The sequence below is a fragment of the Aedes albopictus genome, chromosome 2 (assembly GCF_035046485.1).
Source record: "Aedes albopictus strain Foshan chromosome 2, AalbF5, whole genome shotgun sequence".
Classification (NCBI taxonomy): Eukaryota; Metazoa; Arthropoda; class Insecta; order Diptera; family Culicidae; genus Aedes; species Aedes albopictus.
The window spans coordinates 48,786,430-48,796,829 of record NC_085137.1 but is presented as its reverse complement, the minus strand read 5'-3'; the positions used below and the strand labels follow the sequence as shown (position 1 = coordinate 48,796,829).

Here is a 10,400-nt window from a genome sequence, read left to right as displayed (position 1 = left end):
CATGATTGAGATATCTGCAGTTGACTAGTTTGAATTGGAAAACGGATTTGGTGAATTTTTATTGTCGGATACTGTATCTTTTGTAGTGAAACTGCAAACTTCGCCATTGGATATGTTTCCTTTCTTTCTTTCGAATTCCACTGTTCTACAGTTTATTAACTGTCGAATTGCTAACTGCTGTTACAGAATTGACAGTGGCCGCCAGTTGCTAACTCTTCCATCTGAGATTTCTGAAACCTGTTCTTTTTAGGCTCTCTATCTGATCGGTCTCACATTGCATTAGGTCTATTTTCCATTCGACCCAATAACCTTCGGTTTAAATATCTAGCATCGTTTATTAGTTTTGTTGGGGGAAATGGACAGGGTTCAAGTCCATTTCCCCCAACAAAACTAACCTCTCTAAATATACTTCACAAATCCGGCATGGAAGATAGAATCGCATAAGTCTTAAAATTTGGCGACTTATGTGATTCTGCCTTTCGTGTTTCCGCCTAACGTAGGCCACCCCAGAGAAAAAAACAATGTTGTTGAAGATACGACGGGAAAACGAACCTTTCTTTTCGATCCTTTTTTACACTCCATGCGTTTCCTTCATTGATATACATGAGAAACTTCTCCTTGGGTGATAAGATGAAAACAGGTTTATTCGATTAATAACCGATGATAATATAATATCATGGTACGTAGATTAGTAGTAGTTCTGGCTACAATTTACTTTTCTTGTCTGTACGTTTAACAATCTGGTGTTACATTGTGTAGGCTTCGCTCACACTTACAGTACAGATTTTATATTGGGGCCAGTGAATGAGTGCTGCTCCCGAGAACCAACACCTTTGGCCTTGTAACGATTTTAGTGGGACGAATGGTGATATAAACAGTTGCGGGAAGAATTTACGTTGTTGGTGTCCCCACCACTAGAGGGCGTGTCGTTTGTTGTGCCCATCACGATGATTGCGTCGTAAACAGGAAGAACCATCCTCAGGCCTACCGGCCCTCCTCGGGGAGCCATCATCGTTCGGTCGGACATTATTCAGCAGGGCGTTCAGAATCTCGTTGGGATGCGATTGAACATGGGTCAGCTGCCTTCCGATGGCCTCGTAAATCTGCGGAGCTGCTCCTTTCGGCCTTTGCTGGGCCCAGTCTGAGAACTGATTAAACTTGTTAACCTTTTTGCCTAGACACAAGCGGACCAGCTTGACGAGATTCTGATGAACGGATTTCGCTGGAATTATGTGTGTTAGATGAAGACAAATTCTGGAACAATTATTAGTACTAGTAGCGATTGCATGTAATCTAAACAATGTTGAAATTAACGTTAACAGAGTAAATCTTTTGAGCATAGATCTTGTACAATTTAGGAATTCCAAAGAACTTCTTCAAGTGTATCTTGGAAATACTTATCAAGTATTTTAAGAGCTAATCGCTATTAGCCCTATAACCCAACAATAATGTGCATACCATAATAAGAAAACGGGAAGCAATCGAATTGCCATAGAATCTACAAATCCAATATCACCGATGTGTTCTGAGTTATAAATCACATTGAAAGACAGCAGCGCTAGAATGAACAAACGCCAGCCTCAGAATGTCGTCCCTGTTGAACACATTCTTCGCCAAGGCAGCCCAATCCGACGGCTACTGCTGGCTGACCAGCACATTGATCATATACACATCTTCCACGTGTACAGATGAATCAGGTAAACTTCGTTTGCATTCGGAATCGAACCCAACCACCGGCTGCTGGCTGAGATCCGATAGCATGGCGAGAATTTTGCCCTTCCGAGTCCACCAGATGAACGTGGGATTTGTCTAGCCGGAACGTATACGCGAGTTCACTCTCGGGCATCCCACTGTTGGTCGTCAATGTTTTGCCTCTGTAATCGGGACGAAGAAAATCAATTTAAATTTTGGTTACGTCGTTCTCACTCAACACTTACAGCTCTAAGATGTAATCCTGCAGCAACGGGAAGATCGTTTCGTTTGTGCCCACATGGCAGCCCCCAGTTGGTTCGAACAGACACGCCAGAGTTTGAAGCACACCAGTTTCAGCTGCAGTTCTTTCCTTTCCAAAACTGTCCCGCACCATTTCAGCCCGCCAATCGATCTGCTTTAAAATTTATATTCATAGCAGCACCTTCCGGACTCTTCGCAGAACGTCGAAGTGTGCGGTAACCACCATCAGCATCTCGTTATTGAAACAATCGGAATTATCCTATACCACGGATATTATCAATAATTATTTGTATATAATAAAATCGCGTATTTTTATATAAACAACTGCTAGAACCTGAACTAGACCGATGCTTCAGCTTCATGCGCGGAAGATCGTTTTGTTTTGGATTATCAAAAATTGGTTGTCACTAATACCAATACAACTAGTTGGAAATGAACGATAGTCGATAAAAACGATAGGAGTCGACGATTTGAACGTCGACGATTTTTGATGCATCCTGGCTGCCACAATCATGCTCACTTTCTGGTAGGGATAAGCCAATCAGACGTTTGACCTGTATCGTTTGCCAGCTGCTCGATAAGATCGATCATAAAACTTATCGATCAGCTGTCAAACGACACAAGCCAAACGTCAGATCGCCCTATCCCTACCAGAAAGTAAGCATGTTTGTGGCGGCCATTACCGCTCGTGAATTGCTGGATAGAGTTGGCGGTAGTGTTCGGTTATTTTTCATCATGGCGTGAGTGACAAATCTAGATAGAGTTTAAATAAGGGCGAAAGTAACATGAGAGAGTTCTCTTCATCGACTCTCTCTTCTTGACATTCTAGATTGAGTTTAAATAAGGGCGAAAGTAACATGAGAGAGTTCTCTTCATCGACTCTCTCTTCTTCAAATTAAAGTGTCAACATGCAAGTATGGTTGCACTTTTTGGTCATAAATCGCTAAGTTGCGATGCAATCTAGCGTCAAAGTGTAAAAAAGTTCGATTTAATTTGCATCTTGTCACTTTAATTTGCAGAAGAGAGAGTCGATGAAGAGAACTCTCTCATGTTACATTCGCCCTTATTTAAACTCAATCTAGAATTAAAGTGACAAGATGCAAGTATTGTTGAACTTTTTGGTCATAAATCGCTAGGTTGCGATGCAATCTAGCGTCTAAGTGTAAGAGAGTTCGATTGAATTTGCATCTTGTCACTTTAATTTGCAGAAGAGCAAGTCGATGAAGAGAACTCTCTCATGTTACTTTCGCCCTTATTTCAACTCAGTCTAGTCATAATCAAAACAAAACAAACAAAATCATTATAGTCTATTTTACGAAACGACAACAGTGTTGATATTGATATTAACACTCACGGGCTTGGGCGCAACCTCCTGTCAAATTTTCATTCATAAAATGAGCGATCAGCTGATCCGAAACGTCTCGTAAAATGGCTCATTCTTCGCATTTCAACCAAAAAATCTTAGGAAAATTCAATATTGTCGCGCTTATCTTAGATTCTCAGCAAGCTGCGTTCGAAACGCGCAGCCTCAGATCGCGCCAGACCGCGCACGTATGATTTGTACACGGTGTGCACCTTGGCTAAAACTGTTTTGCAGCCGCCGGGTGGAGCTGTCAGCCGCCGTGTACAAATCAAACGGGCGCAATCTTATGGCGGCTGACTCAGATCAGCAGGATCTGAGTGATTAAGCTAGGATGCACAATACACATTCTATGATAAAAAAAAGAGAGGATCGATGAAGAGAACTTGAAAATGTCAGTTAGGCCCAAATGAAAAATCCGTGTCGAAATCATTGTCGATTTCTCGGTCGATTGTCGACAAAATTTGTGCATTGAATATTATTTATTCGGCATCACTGCTTTTGCTCGTGATGTGCGAGAGCGGAGAGATGACAGCTCTTCACGCTAAGCTTTTTCATATCTCATTTTGGTCACGCGTATGTTTAAAATTTAGTTCAATAATAATTATTATGTTTACTTTCGAAAAGTTAGGGTATCCGTATGATTCAAAACTGCTGCTTATTTTTCAAGTGACCTTTTGCGAAAAATAAACTTTTATTCAGCTTTCATTCTACAAAAAGGATCATCGATGTTAAATTGGAGACCCCCAAGACTTACTGCTGTATGAAACAGATTTAGCGTGTTCAAAGTGCATGTCGACTTGCGAGAGAATCGTGTTATTTGAGAGCGGGCCGCTGAGAGATGCAATGTTTAACCCTCTCGTGTCCACTGCATGAGACATGCATGCAGTGTTGTTTGGTCTGTTGCTTTCTGTCATCCGCTGTTCGTCGACTCCGTTGCTCGGTTCAGGAGTTTTGTTGTGCGAACGACTCGACTGTGGAGCTGCTGTCTGAGTTGTGTAAATATTTTCAAGATGGACGGTCGCGTATCTCCGTGGCTCTGCTGCTACTGCGAGTGCAAATACCTTTTCTAGTGTGTTTTTCTGTGTGTGATGTGATTTTTGATTGTACGGTGGCGAAGAATTTCGGGGTGTGATTGGTTTCTTGCCGTGATACGAAACGGAAACTCTGCAGAAAATTTGTGTCGGAAGTGGGTGCGCGATTGGGGGACCACACGATTGACAACCATTCTTCAAAGCGAAGTGCCGCAGTGTGTATACGCAACAGAAGGAGGAAAATTCGGCCGAGCGCAGTTTTTTGGATTTTCACTCTTCGTTTGGGCGGAAATCGCACCGCAGGTGAGGGGAAATTTTCCTGTGACAAAATTGTCAGTGTTTTGTGTGCGATTGTTCTGTCATCATCTGTCAACGCCCCAGAACCCGAAAAGGAGGCTGCGATAGTGAAATTTCGTGAAAACAAAGGCAAACTCCAAACAGATGTTCGTGTGCTAGAACCGAAGAAAATTTAAATCGCCGAACGCCGCCGAGAAGTGGAATTTAAAATTAACACCCAATCATCCGGGAAGAGAAATGGCCCCAGTGTTCGATTGGTTGCAAATTTCGGAGAAGAACGCCGCAGTCAAGTGAAAGTGTGGAGAAAAGTTTCAGTTTCACACATCGGACCGTGAATGCCTGCCGCAGAACGTTTTCGGTGGATGCTGCTGCTGCTGGTGTTGTTGATAGAAGACTTGGGGCTGCCCCGTGGAAAATAGGTGTGTGTGCACGGAACGGAGGAGTGCGTGGAGGTGAGGAAAATTTTCACTCGGGCGCGATGGGCGGCGATGTTCCTGCTCGGTAAAAATAGATGCCCCCGTCCGGTAGCAGTCGAAGTAGTGTGGAGGAGCGGCTGCAGGAAATTCTTGTCTTTCTTGGTGCGTGTTGATTGCTACTGATGAGGAGGCTAAGCTCTTTCCGATTTCAGTGCAACTGTTGTTGATGTGCGTGTGAATGTTAGGGGACTAGCCCGTATATGCACTAGTTTGTCCGGTTGAAGGCAACGGGCCGAGGAGATTTTCACTTTGGGTGGTGTACGGGGTGGAAGTTGTGATACGCAGTGAAGCCGAGTTTTTGTGTGGAATTGTAATTGTAATTGTAATTGTAATTGTAATTTTTATTGAACATACGTAAGCCTGTAGGTAGTACCCTTTTTTCAGGTCAAGGAAAAACAACATTTTGAGTTAACATTAGGAGTGCAATAGTTACAGTTAATAATAACAGAATAAAAATTAATCCTATTCAACCTATTCTAATTTGACTTCTTATCTTTAAACACCTACATATCTCTACATACACACTTTAACGTCTATCTAGTGCTGCTTTGAATGAACTGATAGTTGGCAATTGTCTTATAGTTAAAGGAAGCTGATTCCAGTGGATAACACCTGCGATCAAAATGCTTTTTCTTTTTGTCGTTGAATGTTGTGGAATCAAGAATGTACAAAGTCTTTCCAGGTGTCCTCTTCTTAAATGCTGTTGTAGGTATGCAGGTAATGTTCCTGCGTATCCCTGACGTATGAAGCAGCTGATCCTGTTCTGGTAGTGAGTTTCCAAGTCGTGTCCTAATATTGTATTCCTAACTGCAGCTGTGGATTCACGCCGCCTCATGCTGTGTACGAAGCGAACAGATGCCTTGAAACATCGGTTCAGTTGGTCACGCAGTGCAGCTGATAGACCGGGATGGTATATGACGTCGCAGTAAGTAAAGAAAGGAATTATCACAGACTGCACAAGTTTTCTTCGAGTTTCCATTGTCAGGACGGAGGCAAATCTTCGAAACGTCTTCAGCGTACCGAAAACCTTCGCTGTCACGTCATTCACTTGCCGATTCCATTTCAAGTTGCAGTCCATTTTCAGTCCTAGATTCACCACGAAGTCGGCCAATGGAATGCGCTCTCTGCAGAATACGATGCTCGTCGCTGGTGTTACTGAACCTTCCTTGCAAAAAACTATTGCCTGCGTCTTCTTGGGGTTCGGGAAGAGTGAGTTCTGTTTCGCCCATCGTTCTATAATCTCCAGATTGTCGTTAATACTCGTGATAAGCTGATCTACGTCCCGAATTTCACCAGATATGTAGATCTGCAGATCATCAGCATACAGTTGATAATTGCAGTTCAACCCACGGGGTAAGCTATTGATATAGAGAGTGAATAGCAGGGCGCTCAAGCACGAGCCTTGTGGTGTGCCATCGAGAACTGGACGTTGGGAAGAAGTAACGTTTCCTATCTTTACCGCTTGAGTACGATGATCCAGAAAAGAAGAAAGGAGATCACATGCACCATCGGAGAAGGAGAACTCGTCGCGAAGCTTTCTTTCTAATTTGCGGTGATCGACGCTATTAAAGGCCAACGAAAAATCGACCAAAACCATAACCGTGCATTGACCGTTGTCGAAATGGTCATAGATGTCATGCGTAACTTTTGCAAGAGCCGTGGTTGTGCTATAACCCTTTCTGTAGCCTGATTGGTTCGATGCAAGGAAATCGTGATCGTTGGAGTCAACATGGCTAACAATTTGATCGAGAAGGATTTTTTCCAGAATTTTTGAGACGGCTGGGAGAACGCTAATAGGACGGAAATCCTTCGGTTCTGTCGGGTTGCCTACCTTTGGTATCGGAGTGATAACAGCTTTTTTCCAAACAGACGGGAAGCGTCTCGTGTCGATTATAGCATTAAACAGATGAACGAGTAACGGTAGCACGAATGGTCCTAACATCTTGATAAACGATACCGGTATGCCATCCGAGCCCGCAGCGTTGGTTTGAACCTCCATAATCTTCCTAGACACTTCATTGACGGTTGTACGACGGAAAGTGAACAGGATTTCACCTCGGTCCGTAGCAGTTCGATGTGCTGGTTCCTCTTCTGTTGGTCTGTCTGTAGTTGATAGAAGTCGATGTCCTTCGCAGAAAAAGCGGTTCATCTCTTCTGGGTCGGCTTGCTCGAACGATACGTTTTTCTTTGCGTTGTTATGTACGCCTTCACGACGTAGGTTGTTCCATAGCTTTTTTGGTGGAAGATCGTGGGCGAAATGTGTTTCCCCGTATCGTTTCTTCGCTGCTGCGATCAATGATGACGCTATGTTACGTTTCCTCACGTAGTCGTTCCATTGCATGTCATTTCTTCGCCTGTTCGGATTCCGTAGGTAGAGTGCGTGTGCTAAATCTCTAACGGAAATTGCCCTTTCGATTTCCGTTGTGATCCAGGGAGTTCGTACATCTCTTACAACTATTTCACGTTCAGGGGCATGCAGATCCATTAAGTTTTGCAGCTCGGTGGTTATTGCCTGGGCTTTGGCGTCGATGTCGTCAGTGTTTAGTGCTGCTCTGAAATCTATTGCTTGATAATCTGCTTGGAGCGCAACGACGTCAACGTTACGGAAGTTTCGAATTTTGATTCGTTGGGGTATTGCTTTTCTTATTTTAACATCAGAAATAAGGAACACAACCTCGTGATCCGAATTGGATTAGATTGGAATTGTTTGAGATTTTGGGGAAGATTTGAACCACATTGATCGAGAGGATAAACGTCTCTTAGGAAATCGCATTGGTCTATTGGAGAAATATAAGGTAAGTGTGGAAGTTTGTTTTTAAAGATAATATAAAGTCCATACTTAATCTACATACATAAGGACAAACGTCTGAAAAGTACATACGTCCGTCAACAAAAATAAATCACTATATTAAAACTAACTTTGACCTAAAAAAATAAAACATTCTTGGAATTTCAATGTTTTTATGTTTCTGTTGAAATGAAAATGTTGGGTGGCGTTTTAGCGAAGTGTTTAAAAAGGATTTTAGATATTTAAATACTAATCTGCTTATTAAAAAGCCTGCAGGTTTACAACAGAATTATTAAAGAATTTTCTAAAGCAATTACTGGTAGTTTTTTTTTAAATGTATTTACAGAAAAATAAAAAATCGGGGGAAAAAAATAAAAGAAAATTGACGGGGAAAGTGAAGCGCTATTCCTAAGATAATTTCCCATAAAATTGATAGGAATCCTTGTGGGGATATTTCTGGCGGAATTTCTGAGTGAGTTCCTCGCCGAACAGCTGTGCAAGATTTTGTGCATACATTCCTAGACAAACTTACATAGGACTCGAGAAAATTTCGGGAATATTTCCCGACCCTCTAGTCTTGAACTCTTGAACTTTACAAGGATCTTAAAGTTTGGGACGCTAAACTCGAGAGTTCAGTCAAAATTTCTAGAGGTGGATCTTGATCAGTTTCTTTTTGCAGTAAATCCTTGGTAGGGTTCTACCGAAATTTCTTCATCAACATTTGCACGAACCCTAAATTTTGCAGAAATTGCAGGTGAAACTACAAACTTAGTTGTAGCTGAAATTTTACTCAGGTTTCGGTGATAATTTTTAACTTATTGAAAGGATCTTTTTGGTTGAATTGCTAAAGAAACGTTTTTGGGAATCATTGGCAAATATACTAAAAACATTTTTTGGGAAATCGTCAGGTAAAATCTCAGAAGTTTTTTTTTTTGTTAAATTTTCTATAAAAAAAATCGAGGAGAGAGTACTACATGCTATTTTTGACGATTATTTGGATAATTTTGTGACAAGGAATGCCAAAAATTACTGGAAGAAATTCTGGATAAGTAAAACTCCGAAAGATACTGAATCAGAACTGGCAGCATAACCTAAAAGCAAATGTGTGAGCTCGTTCATTTTCATTCTGTAAGGGGTTCGATTCTCACTCCAGTTGGAGGAAACTTTTAGTCGAACGGAAAATTCTTTATTGGGCCACTGGATGTCGTATATTTTTTTATTGTTATTGTATCTCCAAAGAATTTGGTCCAAGCTGTTTATACGAATCCCTGGAAGAGTTTTTTTTTAAGTATTCTCTTATAGCAAATTCTGACAGTAACAGAATTTCAGGAAGAATCCATGTGAAAAAAGCACAGTGCGATTCCTAGATAAATTAAGGTGGAATTGGCAGTGAAACTCCTGGAAAATTCCAGCATGTGTAGTGTTCTGGACAATTCTGGTAGTATTAAAGAGTATGTTCTGATAATTATAACAAGAAAAAAAATTAAAAGGACTATAATATCATCACTGCTTACTATAGAAATGTATCAGGCTCAAAAAATTCCCTTCCTTTTTTCCGCTCTTTTTTTTATTCTGTTGCAATGTATGGGTTCGATTTCCGGTCGGTCACGTAAGGTAGAATCTATGAATAACCTTCTATCAACTTTTGATATTCACTTTCCCCTTTTTTAGCATATATTATTAAGAATTTCAGCATATAGGGGAACTTACGTGTTATCGGCAGTTTTGTTCTCTTCGTCATGGTTTTTTTTTGAACCTGTAGGTCTCAGAGTGGGCCTCAAATCCTTCCCAACCAAGCTGAGTTATATGCCCAAATTTCAGGCAATTCGGGTCACAAAAACCCCCCATGACGAAGAGAACAAACCTGCCGATAATACCCTTCGTCACCCTATATACTAGGAATCCCGTGAAAAATATCTAAATGGTTCCTGGCAGGACTGAAATAATGCTTGAGCAATCCTTGAAAGAATATCGGGAGAAATATCTGAATCTTTAGAAAAAATCCTGAAGGAATCCCGGGAGAAACTCCAAAAGTGATCCCGGAATGAATCAATGAAGGAATCTCTGAAAGATTCCTAGCAGAAATCCCTGGAAACAAGTTGAATGAATTTCTGGTAAGAATCTCTAAAAACAGTAGTCGCTAGAGGAAACCCCGGTGGAATCACTTGTAGAACACTGACAGAAATCCCTGAAAGAATCATGGGAGAAATCAATAAAAGAATCCCGAACGAATCCCATAAATCCCGGAAGGAGCCAATAAAGGAATCCCGGGAGGAGTCCATGGAGTGATCTTGGAAAGGATCCCGGGAGGAATTTCTGAAATATTTCTGGAGAAATCCACGAAAAAATACCCGAATCTCGAGAGAAATCTCTGAAGGAATTCCGCGAGAAATACTTAGAGGGATCAAGGGCCCATATAGCCGAGGCGGTAAACGCACGGGTATTCAGCATGACCATGCTGAGGGTGACGGGTTCGATTGCCGGTCGGTCCA

General features: G+C 41.7%; 2 long non-coding RNA genes across 2 annotated transcripts in view; one reads left to right on the top strand and one right to left on the bottom strand.

The window, feature by feature from the left end:
• Window positions 1-618: 618 nt before the first annotated feature.
• On the bottom strand, window positions 619-2,414 carry LOC115265576 (uncharacterized). Its single transcript, XR_003896756.2, has 3 exons — window positions 1,938-2,414; window positions 1,459-1,874; window positions 619-1,222 (listed from the first exon to the last, which is right to left on the bottom strand). It is a non-coding gene; the product is annotated as an uncharacterized LOC115265576 (long non-coding RNA).
• A 1,776-nt stretch (window positions 2,415-4,190) lies between these two features.
• Window positions 4,191-10,400, top strand: part of LOC134287584 (uncharacterized) — a 90,120-nt gene continuing 83,910 nt past the window's right edge. Inside the window, exon 1 of the long non-coding RNA XR_009997389.1 lies at window positions 4,191-4,650. This is a non-coding gene — a long non-coding RNA (uncharacterized LOC134287584). The remainder of the gene's footprint in view (window positions 4,651-10,400) is intronic.